The sequence below is a fragment of the Bacillus rossius genome, chromosome 12 (assembly GCF_032445375.1).
Source record: "Bacillus rossius redtenbacheri isolate Brsri chromosome 12, Brsri_v3, whole genome shotgun sequence".
Classification (NCBI taxonomy): Eukaryota; Metazoa; Arthropoda; class Insecta; order Phasmatodea; family Bacillidae; genus Bacillus; species Bacillus rossius.
In genome coordinates, this window is record NC_086339.1 from 54258408 (window position 1) to 54278803 (window position 20396).

Sequence of the window (20396 nt, forward strand, 5' to 3'; positions counted from 1 at the left end):
CCAGCCGCACAAGGTGAGTGCCACTGCCCTCTGACCTGCAGGCCCTCTACCTCTGGCTGCTGGTGTTCTTCTCCCAGCCCCACAAGGTGAGTGCCACTGCCCTCTGACCTGCCGCCCCTCTACCTCTGGCTGCTGGTGTTCTTCTCCCAGCCCCACAAGGTGAGTGCCACTGCCCTCTGCCCTGCAGGCCCTCTACCTCTGGCTGCTGGTGTTCTTCTCCCAGCCGCACAAGGTGAGTGCTACTGCTTTCTGACCTGCAGCCCTCTACCTCTGGCTGCTGGTGTTCTTCTCCCAGCCGCACAAGGTGAGTGCCACTGCCCTCTGACCTTCAGGCCCTCTACCTCTGGCTGCTGGTGTTTTTCTCCCAGCCCCACAAGGTGAGTGCCACTTCCCTCTGACCTGCCGCCCCTCTACCTCTGGCTGCTGGTGTTCTTCTCCCAGCCACACAAGGTGAGTGCCACTGCCCTCTGACCTGCAGGCCCTCTACCTCTGGCTGCTGGTGTTCTTCTCCCAGCCACACAAGGTGAGTGCCACTGCCCTCTTCCCTGCAGCCCCTCTACCTCTGGCTGCTGGTGTTCTTCTCCCAGCTGCACAAGGTGAGTGCCACTGCCCTCTGACCTGCAGGCCCTCTACCTCTGGCTGCTGGTGTTTTTTCTCCCAGCCACACAAGGTGAGTGCCACTGCCCTCTGACCTGCAGGCCCTCTACCTCTGGCTGCTGGTGTTCTTCTCCCAGCCGCACAAGGTGAGTGCCACTGCCCTCTGACCTGCAGCCCCTCTACCTCTGGCTGCTGGTGTTCTTCTCCCAGCCACACAAGGTGAGTGCCACTGCCCTTGACCTGCAGCCCCTCTACCTCTGGCTGCTGGTGTTCTTCTCCCAGCCACACAAGGTGAGAGCCACTGCCCTCTGACCTGCAGGCCCTCTACCTCTGGCTGCTGGTGTTCTTCTCCCAGCCGCACAAGGTGAGTGCCACTGCCCTCTGACCTGCAGGCCCTCTACCTCTGGCTGCTGGTGTTCTTCTCCCAGCCACACAAGGTGAGTGCCACTGCCCTCTGACCTGCAGGCCCTCTACCTCTGGCTGCTGGTGTTCTTCTCCCAGCTGCACAAGGTGAGTGCCACTGCCCTCTGACCTGCAGGCCCTCTACCTCTGGCTGCTGGTGTTCTTCTCCCAGCTGCACAAGGTGAGTGCCACTGCCCTCTGACCTGCAGGCCCTCTACCTCTGGCTGCTGGTGTTCTTCTCCCAGCCGCACAAGGTGAGTGCTAAGGCCCTCTGACCTGCCGCCCCTCTACCTCTGGCTGCTGGTGTTCTTCTCCCAGCCGCACAAGGTGAGTGCTAAGGCCCTCTGACCTGCCGCCCCTCTACCTCTGGCTGCTGGTGTTCTTCTCCCAGCCGCACAAGGTGAGTGCTAAGGCCCTCTGACCTGCCGCCCCTCTACCTCTGGCTGCTGGTGTTCTTCTCCCAGCCGCACAAGGTGAGTGCTAAGGCCCTCTGACCTGCCGCCCCTCTACCTCTGGCTGCTGGTGTTCTTCTCCCAGCCGCACAAGGTGAGTGCTAAGGCCCTCTGACCTGCCGCCCCTCTACCTCTGGCTGCTGGTGTTCTTCTCCCAGCCGCACAAGGTGAGTGCTAAGGCCCTCTGACCTGCCGCCCCTCTACCTCTGGCTGCTGGTGTTCTTCTCCCAGCCGCACAAGGTGAGTGCTAAGGCCCTCTGACCTGCCGCCCCTCTACCTCTGGCTGCTGGTGTTCTTCTCCCAGCCGCACAAGGTGAGTGCTAAGGCCCTCTGACCTGCCGCCCCTCTACCTCTGGCTGCTGGTGTTCTTCTCCCAGCCGCACAAGGTGAGTGCTAAGGCCCTCTGACCTGCCGCCCCTCTACCTCTGGCTGCTGGTGTTCTTCTCCCAGCCGCACAAGGTGAGTGCCACTGCCCTCTGACCTGCCGCCCCTCTACCTCTGGCTGCTGGTGTTCTTCTCCCAGCCGCACAAGGTGAGTGCCACTGCCCTCTGACCTGCCGCCCCTCTACCTCTGGCTGCTGGTGTTCTTCTCCCAGCCGCACAAGGTGAATGCCACTGCCCTCTGACCTGCCGCCCCTCTACCTCTGGCTGCTGGTGTTCTTCTCCCAGCCGCACAAGGTGAGTGCTAAGGCCCTCTGACCTGCCGCCCCTCTACCTCTGGCTGCTGGTGTTCTTCTCCCAGCCGCACAAGGTGAGTGCTAAGGCCCTCTGACCTGCCGCCCCTCTACCTCTGGCTGCTGGTGTTCTTCTCCCAGCCGCACAAGGTGAGTGCTAAGGCCCTCTGACCTGCCGCCCCTCTACCTCTGGCTGCTGGTGTTCTTCTCCCAGCCGCACAAGGTGAGTGCTAAGGCCCTCTGACCTGCCGCCCCTCTACCTCTGGCTGCTGGTGTTCTTCTCCCAGCCGCACAAGGTGAGTGCCACTGCCCTCTGACCTGCCGCCCCTCTACCTCTGGCTGCTGGTGTTCTTCTCCCAGCCGCACAAGGTGAGTGCTAAGGCCCTCTGACCTGCCGCCCCTCTACCTCTGGCTGCTGGTGTTCTTCTCCCAGCCGCACAAGGTGAGTGCTAAGGCCCTCTGACCTGCCGCCCCTCTACCTCTGGCTGCTGGTGTTCTTCTCCCAGCCGCACAAGGTGAGTGCTAAGGCCCTCTGACCTGCCGCCCCTCTACCTCTGGCTGCTGGTGTTCTTCTCCCAGCCGCACAAGGTGAGTGCCACTGCCCTCTGACCTGCCGCCCCTCTACCTCTGGCTGCTGGTGTTCTTCTCCCAGCCGCACAAGGTGAGTGCCACTGCCCTCTGACCTGCCGCCCCTCTACCTCTGGCTGCTGGTGTTCTTCTCCCAGCCGCACAAGGTGAATGCCACTGCCCTCTGACCTGCCGCCCCTCTACCTCTGGCTGCTGGTGTTCTTCTCCCAGCCGCACAAGGTGAGTGCTAAGGCCCTCTGACCTGCCGCCCCTCTACCTCTGGCTGCTGGTGTTCTTCTCCCAGCCGCACAAGGTGAGTGCCACTGCCCTCTGACCTGCAGGCCCTCTACCTCTGGCTGCTGGTGTTCTTCTCCCAGCCCCACAAGGTGAGTGCTAAGGCCCTCTGACCTGCCGCCCCTCTACCTCTGGCTGCTGGTGTTCTTCTCCCAGCCGCACAAGGTGAGTGCTAAGGCCCTCTGACCTGCCGCCCCTCTACCTCTGGCTGCTGGTGTTCTTCTCCCAGCCGCACAAGGTGAGTGCTAAGGCCCTCTGACCTGCAGGCCCTCTACCTCTGGCTGCTGGTGTTCTTCTCCCAGCCCCACAAGGTGAGTGCTACTGCCCTCTGACCTGCAGGCCCTCTACCTCTGGCTGCTGGTGTTCTTCTCCCAGCCGCACAAGGTGAGTGCTAAGGCCCTCTGACCTGCCGCCCCTCTACCTCTGGCTGCTGGTGTTCTTCTCCCAGCCGCACAAGGTGAGTGCTAAGGCCCTCTGACCTGCAGGCCCTCTACCTCTGGCTGCTGGTGTTCTTCTCCCAGCCGCACAAGGTGAGTGCCACTGCCCTCTGACCTGCCGCCCCTCTACCTCTGGCTGCTGGTGTTCTTCTCCCAGCCCCACAAGGTGAGTGCTAAGGCCCTCTGACCTGCCGCCCCTCTACCTCTGGCTGCTGGTGTTCTTCTCCCAGCCGCACAAGGTGAGTGCTAAGGCCCTCTGACCTGCCGCCCCTCTACCTCTGGCTGCTGGTGTTCTTCTCCCAGCCGCACAAGGTGAGTGCTAAGGCCCTCTGACCTGCCGCCCCTCTACCTCTGGCTGCTGGTGTTCTTCTCCCAGCCGCACAAGGTGAGTGCTAAGGCCCTCTGACCTGCCGCCCCTCTACCTCTGGCTGCTGGTGTTCTTCTCCCAGCCGCACAAGGTGAGTGCTAAGGCCCTCTGACCTGCCGCCCCTCTACCTCTGGCTGCTGGTGTTCTTCTCCCAGCCGCACAAGGTGAGTGCTAAGGCCCTCTGACCTGCCGCCCCTCTACCTCTGGCTGCTGGTGTTCTTCTCCCAGCCGCACAAGGTGAGTGCTAAGGCCCTCTGACCTGCCGCCCCTCTACCTCTGGCTGCTGGTGTTCTTCTCCCAGCCGCACAAGGTGAGTGCCACTGCCCTCTGACCTGCCGCCCCTCTACCTCTGGCTGCTGGTGTTCTTCTCCCAGCCGCACAAGGTGAGTGCCACTGCCCTCTGACCTGCCGCCCCTCTACCTCTGGCTGCTGGTGTTCTTCTCCCAGCCGCACAAGGTGAGTGCCACTGCCCTCTGACCTGCCGCCCCTCTACCTCTGGCTGCTGGTGTTCTTCTCCCAGCCGCACAAGGTGAGTGCTAAGGCCCTCTGACCTGCCGCCCCTCTACCTCTGGCTGCTGGTGTTCTTCTCCCAGCCGCACAAGGTGAGTGCCACTGCCCTCTGACCTGCCGCCCCTCTACCTCTGGCTGCTGGTGTTCTTCTCCCAGCCGCACAAGGTGAGTGCCACTGCCCTCTGACCTGCCGCCCCTCTACCTCTGGCTGCTGGTGTTCTTCTCCCAGCCGCACAAGGTGAGTGCTAAGGCCCTCTGACCTGCCGCCCCTCTACCTCTGGCTGCTGGTGTTCTTCTCCCAGCCGCACAAGGTGAGTGCCACTGCCCTCTGACCTGCCGCCCCTCTACCTCTGGCTGCTGGTGTTCTTCTCCCAGCCGCACAAGGTGAGTGCCACTGCCCTCTGACCTGCAGGCCCTCTACCTCTGGCTGCTGGTGTTCTTCTCCCAGCCGCACAAGGTGAGTGCTAAGGCCCTCTGACCTGCCGCCCCTCTACCTCTGGCTGCTGGTGTTCTTCTCCCAGCCGCACAAGGTGAGTGCCACTGCCCTCTGACCTGCAGGCCCTCTACCTCTGGCTGCTGGTGTTCTTCTCCCAGCCACACAAGGTGAGTGCCACTGCCCTCTGACCTGCCGCCCCTCTACCTCTGGCTGCTGGTGTTCTTCTCCCAGCCGCACAAGGTGAGTGCCACTGCCCTCTGACCTGCCGCCCCTCTACCTCTGGCTGCTGGTGTTCTTCTCCCAGCCGCACAAGGTGAGTGCCACTGCCCTCTGACCTGCAGGCCCTCTACCTCTGGCTGCTGGTGTTCTTCTCCCAGCCACACAAGGTGAGTGCCACTGCCCTCTGACCTGCCGCCCCTCTACCTCTGGCTGCTGGTGTTCTTCTCCCAGCCGCACAAGGTGAGTGCCACTGCCCTCTGACCTGCAGGCCCTCTACCTCTGGCTGCTGGTGTTCTTCTCCCAGCCACACAAGGTGAGTGCCACTGCCCTCTGACCTGCCGCCCCTCTACCTCTGGCTGCTGGTGTTCTTCTCCCAGCCGCACAAGGTGAGTGCCACTGCCCTCTGACCTGCAGGCCCTCTACCTCTGGCTGCTGGTGTTCTTCTCCCAGCCACACAAGGTGAGTGCCACTGCCCTCTGACCTGCCGCCCCTCTACCTCTGGCTGCTGGTGTTCTTCTCCCAGCTGCACAAGGTGAGTGCCACTGCCCTCTGACCTGCAGGCCCTCTACCTCTGGCTGCTGGTGTTCTTCTCCCAGCCACACAAGGTGAGTGCCACTGCCCTCTGACCTGCCGCCCCTCTACCTCTGGCTGCTGGTGTTCTTCTCCCAGCTGCACAAGGTGAGTGCTAAGGCCCTCTGACCTGCCGCCCCTCTACCTCTGGCTGCTGGTGTTCTTCTCCCAGCCGCACAAGGTGAGTGCTAAGGCCCTCTGACCTGCCGCCCCTCTACCTCTGGCTGCTGGTGTTCTTCTCCCAGCTGCACAAGGTGAGTGCCACTGCCCTCTGACCTGCAGGCCCTCTACCTCTGGCTGCTGGTGTTCTTCTCCCAGCCGCACAAGGTGAGTGCTAAGGCCCTCTGACCTGCCGCCCCTCTACCTCTGGCTGCTGGTGTTCTTCTCCCAGCCACACAAGGTGAGTGCTAAGGCCCTCTGACCTGCCGCCCCTCTACCTCTGGCTGCTGGTGTTCTTCTCCCAGCCGCACAAGGTGAGTGCTAAGGCCCTCTGACCTGCAGGCCCTCTACCTCTGGCTGCTGGTGTTCTTCTCCCAGCTGCACAAGGTGAGTGCTAAGGCCCTCTGACCTGCCGCCCCTCTACCTCTGGCTGCTGGTGTTCTTCTCCCAGCCGCACAAGGTGAGTGCTAAGGCCCTCTGACCTGCCGCCCCTCTACCTCTGGCTGCTGGTGTTCTTCTCCCAGCCGCACAAGGTGAGTGCTAAGGCCCTCTGACCTGCCGCCCCTCTACCTCTGGCTGCTGGTGTTCTTCTCCCAGCCCCACAAGGTGAGTGCCACTGCCCTCTGACCTGCCGCCCCTCTACCTCTGGCTGCTGGTGTTCTTCTCCCAGCTGCACAAGGTGAGTGCTAAGGCCCTCTGACCTGCCGCCCCTCTACCTCTGGCTGCTGGTGTTCTTCTCCCAGCCCCACAAGGTGAGTGCCACTGCCCTCTGACCTGCCGCCCCTCTACCTCTGGCTGCTGGTGTTCTTCTCCCAGCCGCACAAGGTGAGTGCTAAGGCCCTCTGACCTGCCGCCCCTCTACCTCTGGCTGCTGGTGTTCTTCTCCCAGCCCCACAAGGTGAGTGCCACTGCCCTCTGACCTGCCGCCCCTCTACCTCTGGCTGCTGGTGTTCTTCTCCCAGCCGCACAAGGTGAGTGCTAAGGCCCTCTGACCTGCCGCCCCTCTACCTCTGGCTGCTGGTGTTCTTCTCCCAGCCCCACAAGGTGAGTGCCACTGCCCTCTGACCTGCCGCCCCTCTACCTCTGGCTGCTGGTGTTCTTCTCCCAGCCGCACAAGGTGAGTGCTAAGGCCCTCTGACCTGCCGCCCCTCTACCTCTGGCTGCTGGTGTTCTTCTCCCAGCCACACAAGGTGAGTGCTAAGGCCCTCTGACCTGCCGCCCCTCTACCTCTGGCTGCTGGTGTTCTTCTCCCAGCCGCACAAGGTGAGTGCTAAGGCCCTCTGACCTGCCGCCCCTCTACCTCTGGCTGCTGGTGTTCTTCTCCCAGCCACACAAGGTGAGTGCTAAGGCCCTCTGACCTGCCGCCCCTCTACCTCTGGCTGCTGGTGTTCTTCTCCCAGCCGCACAAGGTGAGTGCTAAGGCCCTCTGACCTGCCGCCCCTCTACCTCTGGCTGCTGGTGTTCTTCTCCCAGCCGCACAAGGTGAGTGCTAAGGCCCTCTGACCTGCCGCCCCTCTACCTCTGGCTGCTGGTGTTCTTCTCCCAGCCACACAAGGTGAGTGCTAAGGCCCTCTGACCTGCCGCCCCTCTACCTCTGGCTGCTGGTGTTCTTCTCCCAGCTGCACAAGGTGAGTGCTAAGGCCCTCTGACCTGCCGCCCCTCTACCTCTGGCTGCTGGTGTTCTTCTCCCAGCTGCACAAGGTGAGTGCTAAGGCCCTCTGACCTGCCGCCCCTCTACCTCTGGCTGCTGGTGTTCTTCTCCCAGCCGCACAAGGTGAGTGCTAAGGCCCTCTGACCTGCCGCCCCTCTACCTCTGGCTGCTGGTGTTCTTCTCCCAGCCGCACAAGGTGAGTGCTAAGGCCCTCTGACCTGCCGCCCCTCTACCTCTGGCTGCTGGTGTTCTTCTCCCAGCCACACAAGGTGAGTGCTAAGGCCCTCTGACCTGCCGCCCCTCTACCTCTGGCTGCTGGTGTTCTTCTCCCAGCCGCACAAGGTGAGTGCTAAGGCCCTCTGACCTGCCGCCCCTCTACCTCTGGCTGCTGGTGTTCTTCTCCCAGCCACACAAGGTGAGTGCTAAGGCCCTCTGACCTGCCGCCCCTCTACCTCTGGCTGCTGGTGTTCTTCTCCCAGCCGCACAAGGTGAGTGCTAAGGCCCTCTGACCTGCCGCCCCTCTACCTCTGGCTGCTGGTGTTCTTCTCCCAGCCACACAAGGTGAGTGCTAAGGCCCTCTGACCTGCCGCCCCTCTACCTCTGGCTGCTGGTGTTCTTCTCCCAGCTGCACAAGGTGAGTGCTAAGGCCCTCTGACCTGCCGCCCCTCTACCTCTGGCTGCTGGTGTTCTTCTCCCAGCTGCACAAGGTGAGTGCTAAGGCCCTCTGACCTGCCGCCCCTCTACCTCTGGCTGCTGGTGTTCTTCTCCCAGCTGCACAAGGTGAGTGCCACTGCCCTCTGACCTGCAGGCCCTCTACCTCTGGCTGCTGGTGTTCTTCTCCCAGCTGCACAAGGTGAGTGCTAAGGCCCTCTGACCTGCCGCCCCTCTACCTCTGGCTGCTGGTGTTCTTCTCCCAGCCGCACAAGGTGAGTGCTAAGGCCCTCTGACCTGCAGGCCCTCTACCTCTGGCTGCTGGTGTTCTTCTCCCAGCTGCACAAGGTGAGTGCTAAGGCCCTCTGACCTGCCGCCCCTCTACCTCTGGCTGCTGGTGTTCTTCTCCCAGCTGCACAAGGTGAGTGCTAAGGCCCTCTGACCTGCCGCCCCTCTACCTCTGGCTGCTGGTGTTCTTCTCCCAGCTGCACAAGGTGAGTGCCACTGCCCTCTGACCTGCAGGCCCTCTACCTCTGGCTGCTGGTGTTCTTCTCCCAGCTGCACAAGGTGAGTGCTAAGGCCCTCTGACCTGCCGCCCCTCTACCTCTGGCTGCTGGTGTTCTTCTCCCAGCTGCACAAGGTGAGTGCTAAGGCCCTCTGACCTGCCGCCCCTCTACCTCTGGCTGCTGGTGTTCTTCTCCCAGCTGCACAAGGTGAGTGCCACTGCCCTCTGACCTGCAGGCCCTCTACCTCTGGCTGCTGGTGTTCTTCTCCCAGCTGCACAAGGTGAGTGCCACTGCCCTCTGACCTGCAGGCCCTCTACCTCTGGCTGCTGGTGTTCTTCTCCCAGCTGCACAAGGTGAGTGCCACTGCCCTCTGACCTGCCGCCCCTCTACCTCTGGCTGCTGGTGTTCTTCTCCCAGCCGCACAAGGTGAGTGCTAAGGCCCTCTGACCTGCCGCCCCTCTACCTCTGGCTGCTGGTGTTCTTCTCCCAGCTGCACAAGGTGAGTGCCACTGCCCTCTGACCTGCAGGCCCTCTACCTCTGGCTGCTGGTGTTCTTCTCCCAGCTGCACAAGGTGAGTGCCACTGCCCTCTGACCTGCAGGCCCTCTACCTCTGGCTGCTGGTGTTCTTCTCCCAGCTGCACAAGGTGAGTGCCACTGCCCTCTGACCTGCAGGCCCTCTACCTCTGGCTGCTGGTGTTCTTCTCCCAGCTGCACAAGGTGAGTGCCACTGCCCTCTGACCTGCAGGCCCTCTACCTCTGGCTGCTGGTGTTCTTCTCCCAGCTGCACAAGGTGAGTGCCACTGCCCTCTGACCTGCCGCCCCTCTACCTCTGGCTGCTGGTGTTCTTCTCCCAGCCGCACAAGGTGAGTGCTAAGGCCCTCTGACCTGCCGCCCCTCTACCTCTGGCTGCTGGTGTTCTTCTCCCAGCCGCACAAGGTGAGTGCTAAGGCCCTCTGACCTGCCGCCCCTCTACCTCTGGCTGCTGGTGTTCTTCTCCCAGCTGCACAAGGTGAGTGCTAAGGCCCTCTGACCTGCCGCCCCTCTACCTCTGGCTGCTGGTGTTCTTCTCCCAGCCGCACAAGGTGAGTGCTAAGGCCCTCTGACCTGCCGCCCCTCTACCTCTGGCTGCTGGTGTTCTTCTCCCAGCCGCACAAGGTGAGTGCCACTGCCCTCTGACCTGCCGCCCCTCTACCTCTGGCTGCTGGTGTTCTTCTCCCAGCTGCACAAGGTGAGTGCTAAGGCCCTCTGACCTGCCGCCCCTCTACCTCTGGCTGCTGGTGTTCTTCTCCCAGCCGCACAAGGTGAGTGCTAAGGCCCTCTGACCTGCCGCCCCTCTACCTCTGGCTGCTGGTGTTCTTCTCCCAGCTGCACAAGGTGAGTGCTAAGGCCCTCTGACCTGCCGCCCCTCTACCTCTGGCTGCTGGTGTTCTTCTCCCAGCCGCACAAGGTGAGTGCTAAGGCCCTCTGACCTGCAGGCCCTCTACCTCTGGCTGCTGGTGTTCTTCTCCCAGCTGCACAAGGTGAGTGCCACTGCCCTCTGACCTGCCGCCCCTCTACCTCTGGCTGCTGGTGTTCTTCTCCCAGCCGCACAAGGTGAGTGCCACTGCCCTCTGACCTGCAGGCCCTCTACCTCTGGCTGCTGGTGTTCTTCTCCCAGCCACACAAGGTGAGTGCCACTGCCCTCTGACCTGCCGCCCCTCTACCTCTGGCTGCTGGTGTTCTTCTCCCAGCCGCACAAGGTGAGTGCTAAGGCCCTCTGACCTGCCGCCCCTCTACCTCTGGCTGCTGGTGTTCTTCTCCCAGCTGCACAAGGTGAGTGCTAAGGCCCTCTGACCTGCCGCCCCTCTACCTCTGGCTGCTGGTGTTCTTCTCCCAGCCGCACAAGGTGAGTGCTAAGGCCCTCTGACCTGCAGGCCCTCTACCTCTGGCTGCTGGTGTTCTTCTCCCAGCCGCACAAGGTGAGTGCTAAGGCCCTCTGACCTGCCGCCCCTCTACCTCTGGCTGCTGGTGTTCTTCTCCCAGCTGCACAAGGTGAGTGCTAAGGCCCTCTGACCTGCCGCCCCTCTACCTCTGGCTGCTGGTGTTCTTCTCCCAGCTGCACAAGGTGAGTGCCACTGCCCTCTGACCTGCAGGCCCTCTACCTCTGGCTGCTGGTGTTCTTCTCCCAGCTGCACAAGGTGAGTGCTAAGGCCCTCTGACCTGCCGCCCCTCTACCTCTGGCTGCTGGTGTTCTTCTCCCAGCTGCACAAGGTGAGTGCTAAGGCCCTCTGACCTGCCGCCCCTCTACCTCTGGCTGCTGGTGTTCTTCTCCCAGCTGCCCAAGGTGAGTGCCACTGCCCTCTGACCTGCAGGCCCTCTACCTCTGGCTGCTGGTGTTCTTCTCCCAGCTGCACAAGGTGAGTGCCACTGCCCTCTGACCTGCAGGCCCTCTACCTCTGGCTGCTGGTGTTCTTCTCCCAGCTGCACAAGGTGAGTGCCACTGCCCTCTGACCTGCAGGCCCTCTACCTCTGGCTGCTGGTGTTCTTCTCCCAGCTGCACAAGGTGAGTGCCACTGCCCTCTGACCTGCAGGCCCTCTACCTCTGGCTGCTGGTGTTCTTCTCCCAGCTGCACAAGGTGAGTGCTAAGGCCCTCTGACCTGCCGCCCCTCTACCTCTGGCTGCTGGTGTTCTTCTCCCAGCTGCACAAGGTGAGTGCCACTGCCCTCTGACCTGCAGGCCCTCTACCTCTGGCTGCTGGTGTTCTTCTCCCAGCTGCACAAGGTGAGTGCCACTGCCCTCTGACCTGCAGGCCCTCTACCTCTGGCTGCTGGTGTTCTTCTCCCAGCTGCACAAGGTGAGTGCCACTGCCCTCTGACCTGCAGGCCCTCTACCTCTGGCTGCTGGTGTTCTTCTCCCAGCTGCACAAGGTGAGTGCCACTGCCCTCTGCCCAGCAGCCCCTCTACCTCTGGCTGCTGGTGTTCTTCTCCCAGCTGCACAAGGTGAGTGCCACTGCCCTCTGACCTGCAGGCCCTCTACCTCTGGCTGCTGGTGTTCTTCTCCCAGCTGCACAAGGTGAGTGCCACTGCCCTCTGACCTGCCGCCCCTCTACCTCTGGCTGCTGGTGTTCTTCTCCCAGCCGCACAAGGTGAGTGCCACTGCCCTCTGACCTGCAGGCCCTCTACCTCTGGCTGCTGGTGTTCTTCTCCCAGCCACACAAGGTGAGTGCCACTGCCCTCTGACCTGCCGCCCCTCTACCTCTGGCTGCTGGTGTTCTTCTCCCAGCCGCACAAGGTGAGTGCCACTGCCCTCTGACCTGCAGGCCCTCTACCTCTGGCTGCTGGTGTTCTTCTCCCAGCCACACAAGGTGAGTGCCACTGCCCTCTGACCTGCAGGCCCTCTACCTCTGGCTGCTGGTGTTCTTCTCCCAGCCACACAAGGTGAGTGCCACTGCCCTCTGACCTGCCGCCCCTCTACCTCTGGCTGCTGGTGTTCTTCTCCCAGCCGCACAAGGTGAGTGCCACTGCCCTCTGACCTGCAGGCCCTCTACCTCTGGCTGCTGGTGTTCTTCTCCCAGCCACACAAGGTGAGTGCCACTGCCCTCTGACCTGCCGCCCCTCTACCTCTGGCTGCTGGTGTTCTTCTCCCAGCCGCACAAGGTGAGTGCCACTGCCCTCTGACCTGCCGCCCCTCTACCTCTGGCTGCTGGTGTTCTTCTCCCAGCCGCACAAGGTGAGTGCCACTGCCCTCTGACCTGCCGCCCCTCTACCTCTGGCTGCTGGTGTTCTTCTCCCAGCTGCACAAGGTGAGTGCCACTGCCCTCTGACCTGCAGGCCCTCTACCTCTGGCTGCTGGTGTTCTTCTCCCAGCTGCACAAGGTGAGTGCTAAGGCCCTCTGACCTGCCGCCCCTCTACCTCTGGCTGCTGGTGTTCTTCTCCCAGCTGCACAAGGTGAGTGCCACTGCCCTCTGACCTGCAGGCCCTCTACCTCTGGCTGCTGGTGTTCTTCTCCCAGCCCCACAAGGTGAGTGCTAAGGCCCTCTGACCTGCAGGCCCTCTACCTCTGGCTGCTGGTGTTCTTCTCCCAGCCGCACAAGGTGAGTGCTAAGGCCCTCTGACCTGCAGGCCCTCTACCTCTGGCTGCTGGTGTTCTTCTCCCAGCCGCACAAGGTGAGTGCTAAGGCCCTCTGACCTGCAGGCCCTCTACCTCTGGCTGCTGGTGTTCTTCTCCCAGCCGCACAAGGTGAGTGCTAAGGCCCTCTGACCTGCAGGCCCTCTACCTCTGGCTGCTGGTGTTCTTCTCCCAGCCGCACAAGGTGAGTGCTAAGGCCCTCTGACCTGCAGGCCCTCTACCTCTGGCTGCTGGTGTTCTTCTCCCAGCCGCACAAGGTGAGTGCTAAGGCCCTCTGACCTGCAGGCCCTCTACCTCTGGCTGCTGGTGTTCTTCTCCCAGCCGCACAAGGTGAGTGCTAAGGCCCTCTGACCTGCAGGCCCTCTACCTCTGGCTGCTGGTGTTCTTCTCCCAGCCGCACAAGGTGAGTGCTAAGGCCCTCTGACCTGCCGCCCCTCTACCTCTGGCTGCTGGTGTTCTTCTCCCAGCCCCACAAGGTGAGTGCTAAGGCCCTCTGACCTGCAGGCCCTCTACCTCTGGCTGCTGGTGTTCTTCTCCCAGCCCCACAAGGTGAGTGCTAAGGCCCTCTGACCTGCCGCCCCTCTACCTCTGGCTGCTGGTGTTCTTCTCCCAGCTGCACAAGGTGAGTGCCACTGCCCTCTGACCTGCAGGCCCTCTACCTCTGGCTGCTGGTGTTCTTCTCCCAGCTGCACAAGGTGAGTGCTAAGGCCCTCTGACCTGCCGCCCCTCTACCTCTGGCTGCTGGTGTTCTTCTCCCAGCCCCACAAGGTGAGTGCTAAGGCCCTCTGACCTGCCGCCCCTCTACCTCTGGCTGCTGGTGTTCTTCTCCCAGCTGCACAAGGTGAGTGCCACTGCCCTCTGACCTGCAGGCCCTCTACCTCTGGCTGCTGGTGTTCTTCTCCCAGCTGCACAAGGTGAGTGCCACTGCCCTCTGACCTGCAGGCCCTCTACCTCTGGCTGCTGGTGTTCTTCTCCCAGCTGCACAAGGTGAGTGCTAAGGCCCTCTGACCTGCCGCCCCTCTACCTCTGGCTGCTGGTGTTCTTCTCCCAGCTGCACAAGGTGAGTGCCACTGCCCTCTGACCTGCCGCCCCTCTACCTCTGGCTGCTGGTGTTCTTCTCCCAGCCGCACAAGGTCAGTGCCACTGCCCTCTGACCTGCCGCCCCTCTACCTCTGGCTGCTGGTGTTCTTCTCCCAGCCGCACAAGGTCAGTGCCACTGCCCTCTGACCTGCAGGCCCTCTACCTCTGGCTGCTGGTGTTCTTCTCCCAGCCCCACAAGGTGAGTGCCACTGCCCTCTGACCTGCCGCCCCTCTACCTCTGGCTGCTGGTGTTCTTCTCCCAGCCGCACAAGGTGAGTGCCACTGCCCTCTGACCTGCCGCCCCTCTACCTCTGGCTGCTGGTGTTCTTCTCCCAGCCGCACAAGGTCAGTGCCACTGCCCTCTGACCTGCAGGCCCTCTACCTCTGGTTGCTGGTGTTCTTCTCCCAGCCGCACAAGGTGAGTGCCACTGCCCTCTGACCTGCAGGCCCTCTACCTCTGGTTGCTGGTGTTCTTCTCCCAGCCGCACAAGGTCAGTGCCACTGCCCTCTGACCTGCAGCCCTCTACCTCTGGCTGCTGGTGTTCTTCTCCCAGCCGCACAAGGTGAGTGCCACTGCCCTCTGACCTGCAGGCCCTCTACCTCTGGCTGCTGGTGTTCTTCTCCCAGCCCCACAAGGTGAGTGCCACTGCCCTCTGACCTGCCGCCCCTCTACCTCTGGCTGCTGGTGTTCTTCTCCCAGCCCCACAAGGTGAGTGCCACTGCCCTCTGCCCTGCAGGCCCTCTACCTCTGGCTGCTGGTGTTCTTCTCCCAGCCGCACAAGGTGAGTGCTACTGCTTTCTGACCTGCAGCCCTCTACCTCTGGCTGCTGGTGTTCTTCTCCCAGCCGCACAAGGTGAGTGCCACTGCCCTCTGACCTTCAGGCCCTCTACCTCTGGCTGCTGGTGTTTTTCTCCCAGCCCCACAAGGTGAGTGCCACTTCCCTCTGACCTGCCGCCCCTCTACCTCTGGCTGCTGGTGTTCTTCTCCCAGCCACACAAGGTGAGTGCCACTGCCCTCTGACCTGCAGGCCCTCTACCTCTGGCTGCTGGTGTTCTTCTCCCAGCCACACAAGGTGAGTGCCACTGCCCTCTTCCCTGCAGCCCCTCTACCTCTGGCTGCTGGTGTTCTTCTCCCAGCTGCACAAGGTGAGTGCCACTGCCCTCTGACCTGCAGGCCCTCTACCTCTGGCTGCTGGTGTTTTTTCTCCCAGCCACACAAGGTGAGTGCCACTGCCCTCTGACCTGCAGGCCCTCTACCTCTGGCTGCTGGTGTTCTTCTCCCAGCCGCACAAGGTGAGTGCCACTGCCCTCTGACCTGCAGCCCCTCTACCTCTGGCTGCTGGTGTTCTTCTCCCAGCCACACAAGGTGAGTGCCACTGCCCTTGACCTGCAGCCCCTCTACCTCTGGCTGCTGGTGTTCTTCTCCCAGCCACACAAGGTGAGAGCCACTGCCCTCTGACCTGCAGGCCCTCTACCTCTGGCTGCTGGTGTTCTTCTCCCAGCCGCACAAGGTGAGTGCCACTGCCCTCTGACCTGCAGGCCCTCTACCTCTGGCTGCTGGTGTTCTTCTCCCAGCCACACAAGGTGAGTGCCACTGCCCTCTGACCTGCAGGCCCTCTACCTCTGGCTGCTGGTGTTCTTCTCCCAGCCACACAAGGTGAGAGCCACTGCCCTCTGACCTGCAGGCCCTCTACCTCTGGCTGCTGGTGTTCTTCTCCCAGCCGCACAAGGTGAGTGCCACTGCCCTCTGACCTGCAGGCCCTCTACCTCTGGCTGCTGGTGTTCTTCTCCCAGCCACACAAGGTGAGAGCCACTGCCCTCTGACCTGCAGGCCCTCTACCTCTGGCTGCTGGTGTTCTTCTCCCAGCTGCACAAGGTGAGTGCCACTGCCCTCTGACCTGCAGGCCCTCTACCTCTGGCTGCTGGTGTTCTTCTCCCAGCCACACAAGGTGAGAGCCACTGCCCTCTGACCTGCAGGCCCTCTACCTCTGGCTGCTGGTGTTCTTCTCCCAGCCACACAAGGTGAGTGCCACTGCCCTCTTCCCTGCAGCCCCTCTACCTCTGGCTGCTGGTGTTCTTCTCCCAGCTGCACAAGGTGAGTGCCACTGCCCTCTGACCTGCAGGCCCTCTACCTCTGGCTGCTGGTGTTTTTTCTCCCAGCCACACAAGGTGAGTGCCACTGCCCTCTGACCTGCAGGCCCTCTACCTCTGGCTGCTGGTGTTCTTCTCCCAGCCGCACAAGGTGAGTGCCACTGCCCTCTGACCTGCAGGCCCTCTACCTCTGGCTGCTGGTGTTCTTCTCCCAGCCACACAAGGTGAGTGCCACTGCCCTTGACCTGCAGCCCCTCTACCTCTGGCTGCTGGTGTTCTTCTCCCAGCCACACAAGGTGAGAGCCACTGCCCTCTGACCTGCAGGCCCTCTACCTCTGGCTGCTGGTGTTCTTCTCCCAGCCCCACAAGGTGAGTGCCACTGCCCTCTGACCTGCAGGCCCTCTACCTCTGGCTGCTGGTGTTCTTCTCCCAGCCACACAAGGTGAGTGCCACTGCCCTCTGACCTGCAGGTCCTCTACCTCTGGCTGCTAGTGTTCTACTCCCAGCCACACAAGGTGAGTGCCACTGCCCTCTGACCTGCAGGCCCTCTACCTCTGGCTGCTGGTGTTCTTCTCCCAGCCACACAAGGTGAGTGCGACTGCCCTCTGACCTGCAGGTCCTCTACCTCTGGCTGCTGGTGTTCTTCTCCCAGCCACACAAGGTGAGTGCCACTGCCCTCTGACCTGCAGGCCCTCTACCTCTGGCTGCTGGTGTTCTTCTCCCAGCCCCACAAGGTGAGTGCCACTGCCCTCTGACCTGCAGGCCCTCTACCTCTGGCTGCTGGTGTTCTTCTCCCAGCCACACAAGGTGAGTGCCACTGCCCTCTGACCTGCAGCCCCTCTACCTCTGGCTGCTAGTGTTCTACTCCCAGCCACACAAGGTGAGTGCCACTGCCCTCTGACCTGCAGGCCCTCTACCTCTGGCTGCTGGTGTTCTTCTCCCAGCCACACAAGGTGAGTGCCACTGCCCTCTGACCTGCAGGTCCTCTACCTCTGGCTGCTGGTGTTCTTCTCCCAGCCACACAAGGTGAGTGCCACTGCCCTCTGACCTGCAGGTCCTCTACCTCTGGCTGCTGGTGTTCTTCTCCCAGCCACACAAGGTGAGTGCCACTGCCCTCTGCCCAGCAGCCCCTCTACCTCTGGCTGCTGGTGTTCTTCTCCCAGCCGCACAAGGTGAGTGCCACTGCCCTCTGACCTGCAGCCCCTCTACCTCTGGCTGCTAGTGTTCTACTCCCAGCCACACAAGGTGAGTGCCACTGCCCTCTGACCTGCAGGCCCTCTACCTCTGGCTGCTGGTGTTCTTCTCCCAGCCACACAAGGTGAGTGCCACTGCCCTCTGACCTGCAGGCCCTCTACCTCTGGCTGCTGGTGTTCTTCTCCCAGCCCCACAAGGTGAGTGCCACTGCCCTCTGACCTGCAGCCCCTCTACCTCTGGCTGCTGGTGTTCTTCTCCCAGCCACACAAGGTGAGTGCCACTGCCCTCTGACCTGCAGGCCCTCTACCTCTGGCTGCTGGTGTTCTTCTCCCAGCCGCACAAGGTGAGTGCCACTGCCCTCTGACCTGCAGCCCCTCTACCTCTGGCTGCTGGTGTTCTTCTCCCAGCCACACAAGGTGAGTGCCACTGCCCTCTGACTTGCAGGCCCTCTACCTCTGGCTGCTGGTGTTCTCTCCCAGCCACACAAGGTGAGTGCCACTGCCCTCTGACCTGCAGGCCCTCTATCTCTGGCTGCTGGTGTTCTTCTCCCAGCCACACAAATTGAGTGCCACTGCCCTCTGCCCTGCAGCCCCTCTACCTCTGGCTGCTGGTGTTCTTCTCCCAGCTGCACAAGGTGAGTGCCACTGCCCTCTGACCTGCAGGCCCTCTACCTCTGGCTGCTGGTGTTCTTCTCCCAGCCACACAAGGTGAGTGCCACTGCCCTCTGACCTGCAGGCCCTCTACCTCTGGCTGCTGGTGTTCTTCTCCCAGCCACACAAGGTGAGTGCCACTGCCCTCTGACCTGCAGGCCCTCTATCTCTGGCTGCTGGTGTTCTTCTCCCAGCCACACAAGGTGAGTGCCACTGCCCTCTGACCTGCAGGCCCTCTACCTCTGGCTGCTGGTGTTCTTCTCCCAGCCACACAAGGTGAGTGCCACTGCCCTCTGACCTGCAGGCCCTCTACCTCTGGCTGCTGGTGTTCTTCTCCCAGCCACACAAGGTGAGTGCCACTGCCCTCTGACCTGCAGGCCCTCTATCTCTGGCTGCTGGTGTTCTTCTCCCAGCCCCACAAGGTGAGTGCCACTGCCCTCTGACCTGCAGCCCCTCTACCTCTGGCTGCTGGTGTTCTTCTCCCAGCCACACAAGGTGAGTGCCACTGCCCTCTGACCTGCAGGCCCTCTACCTCTGGCTGCTGGTGTTCTTCTCCCAGCCACACAAGGTGAGTGCCACTGCCCTCTGACCTGCAGCCCCTCTACCTCTGGCTGCTGGTGTTCTTCTCCCAGCCACACAAGGTGAGTGCCACTGCCCTCTGACCTGCAGCCCCTCTACCTCTGGCTGCTGGTGTTCTTCTCCCAGCCACACAAGGTGAGTGCCACTGCCCTCTGACCTGCAGGCCCTCTATCTCTGGCTGCTGGTGTTCTTCTCCCAGCCACACAAGGTGAGTGCCACTGCCCTCTGACCTGCAGGCCCTCTACCTCTGGCTGCTGGTGTTCTTCTCCCAGCCACACAAGGTGAGTGCCACTGCCCTCTGACCTGCAGGCCCTCTACCTCTGGCTGCTGGTGTTCTTCTCCCAGCCACACAAGGTGAGTGCCACTGCCCTCTGACCTGCAGGCCCTCTACCTCTGGCTGCTGGTGTTCTTCTCCCAGCCACACAAGGTGAGTGCCACTGCCCTCTGACCTGCAGGCCCTCTACCTCTGGCTGCTGGTGTTCTTCTCCCAGCCACACAAGGTGAGTGCCACTGCCCTCTGACCTGCAGGCCCTCTACCTCTGGCTGCTGGTGTTCTTCTCCCAGCCACACAAGGTGAGTGCCACTGCCCTCTGACCTGCAGCCCCTCTACCTCTGGCTGCTGGTGTTCTTCTCCCAGCCACACAAGGTGAGTGCCACTGCCCTCTGACCTGCAGGCCCTCTACCTCTGGCTGCTGGTGTTCTTCTCCCAGCCACACAAGGTGAGTGCCACTGCCCTCTGACCTGCAGGCCCTCTATCTCTGGCTGCTGGTGTTCTTCTCCCAGCCACACAAATTGAGTGCCACTGCCCTCTGCCCTGCAGCCCCTCTACCTCTGGCTGCTGGTGTTCTTCTCCCAGCTGCACAAGGTGAGTGCCACTGCCCTCTGACCTGCAGGCCCTCTACCTCTGGCTGCTGGTGTTCTTCTCCCAGCCACACAAGGTGAGTGCCACTGCCCTCTGACCTGCAGGCCCTCTATCTCTGGCTGCTGGTGTTCTTCTCCCAGCCACACAAATTGAGTGCCACTGCCCTCTGCCCTGCAGCCCCTCTACCTCTGGCTGCTGGTGTTCTTCTCCCAGCTGCACAAGGTGAGTGCCACTGCCCTCTGACCTGCAGGCCCTCTACCTCTGGCTGCTGGTGTTCTACTCCCAGCCACACAAGGTGAGTGCCACTGCCCTCTGACCTGCAGGCCCTCTATCTCTGGCTGCTGGTGTTCTTCTCCCAGCCACACAAATTGAGTGCCACTGCCCTCTGCCCTGCAGCCCCTCTACCTCTGGCTGCTGGTGTTCTTCTCCCAGCTGCACAAGGTGAGTGCCACTGCCCTCTGACCTGCAGGCCCTCTACCTCTGGCTGCTGGTGTTCTTCTCCCAGCCACACAAGGTGAGTGCCACTGCCCTCTGACCTGCAGGCCCTCTACCTCTGGCTGCTGGTGTTCTTCTCCCAGCCACACAAGGTGAGTGCCACTGCCCTCTGACCTGCAGGCCCTCTACCTCTGGCTGCTGGTGTTCTTCTCCCAGCCACACAAGGTGAGTGCCACTGCCCTCTGACCTGCAGGCCCTCTACCTCTGGCTGCTGGTGTTCTTCTCCCAGCCACACAAGGTGAGTGCCACTGCCCTCTGACCTGCAGGCCCTCTACCTCTGGCTGCTGGTGTTCTTCTCCCAGCCACACAAGGTGAGTGCCACTGCCCTCTGACCTGCAGGCCCTCTACCTCTGGCTGCTGGTGTTCTTCTCCCAGCCACACAAGGTGAGTGCCACTGCCCTCTGCCCTGCAGCCCCTCTACCTCTGGCTGCTGGTGTTCTTCTCCCAGCTGCACAAGGTGAGTGCCACTGCCCTCTGACCTGCAGGCCCTCTACTTCTGGCTGCTGGTGTTCTTCTCCCAGCCACACAAGGTGAGTGCCACTGCCCTCTGACCTGCAGGCCCTCTACCTCTGGCTGCTGGTGTTCTTCTCCCAGCCCCACAAGGTGAGTGCCACTGCCCTCTGACCTGCCGCCCCTCTACCTCTGGCTGCTGGTGTTCTTCTCCCAGCCGCACAAGGTCAGTGCCACTGCCCTCTGACCTGCAGGCCCTCTACCTCTGGTTACTGGTGTTCTTCTCCCAGCCGCACAAGGTGAGTGCCACTGCCCTCTGACCTGCCGCCCCTCTACCTCTGGCTGCTGGTGTTCTTCTCCCAGCCCCACAAGGTGAGTGCCACTGCCCTCTG

General features: G+C 62.3%; 1 protein-coding gene across 1 annotated transcript in view; it reads left to right on the top strand.

Moving 5' to 3' along the window:
• The window catches only part of LOC134537952 (alpha-1,2-mannosyltransferase ALG9), a 231049-nt gene that overhangs the window by 159004 nt on the left and 51649 nt on the right, over nucleotides 1–20396 (top strand). The window lies entirely within an intron of this gene.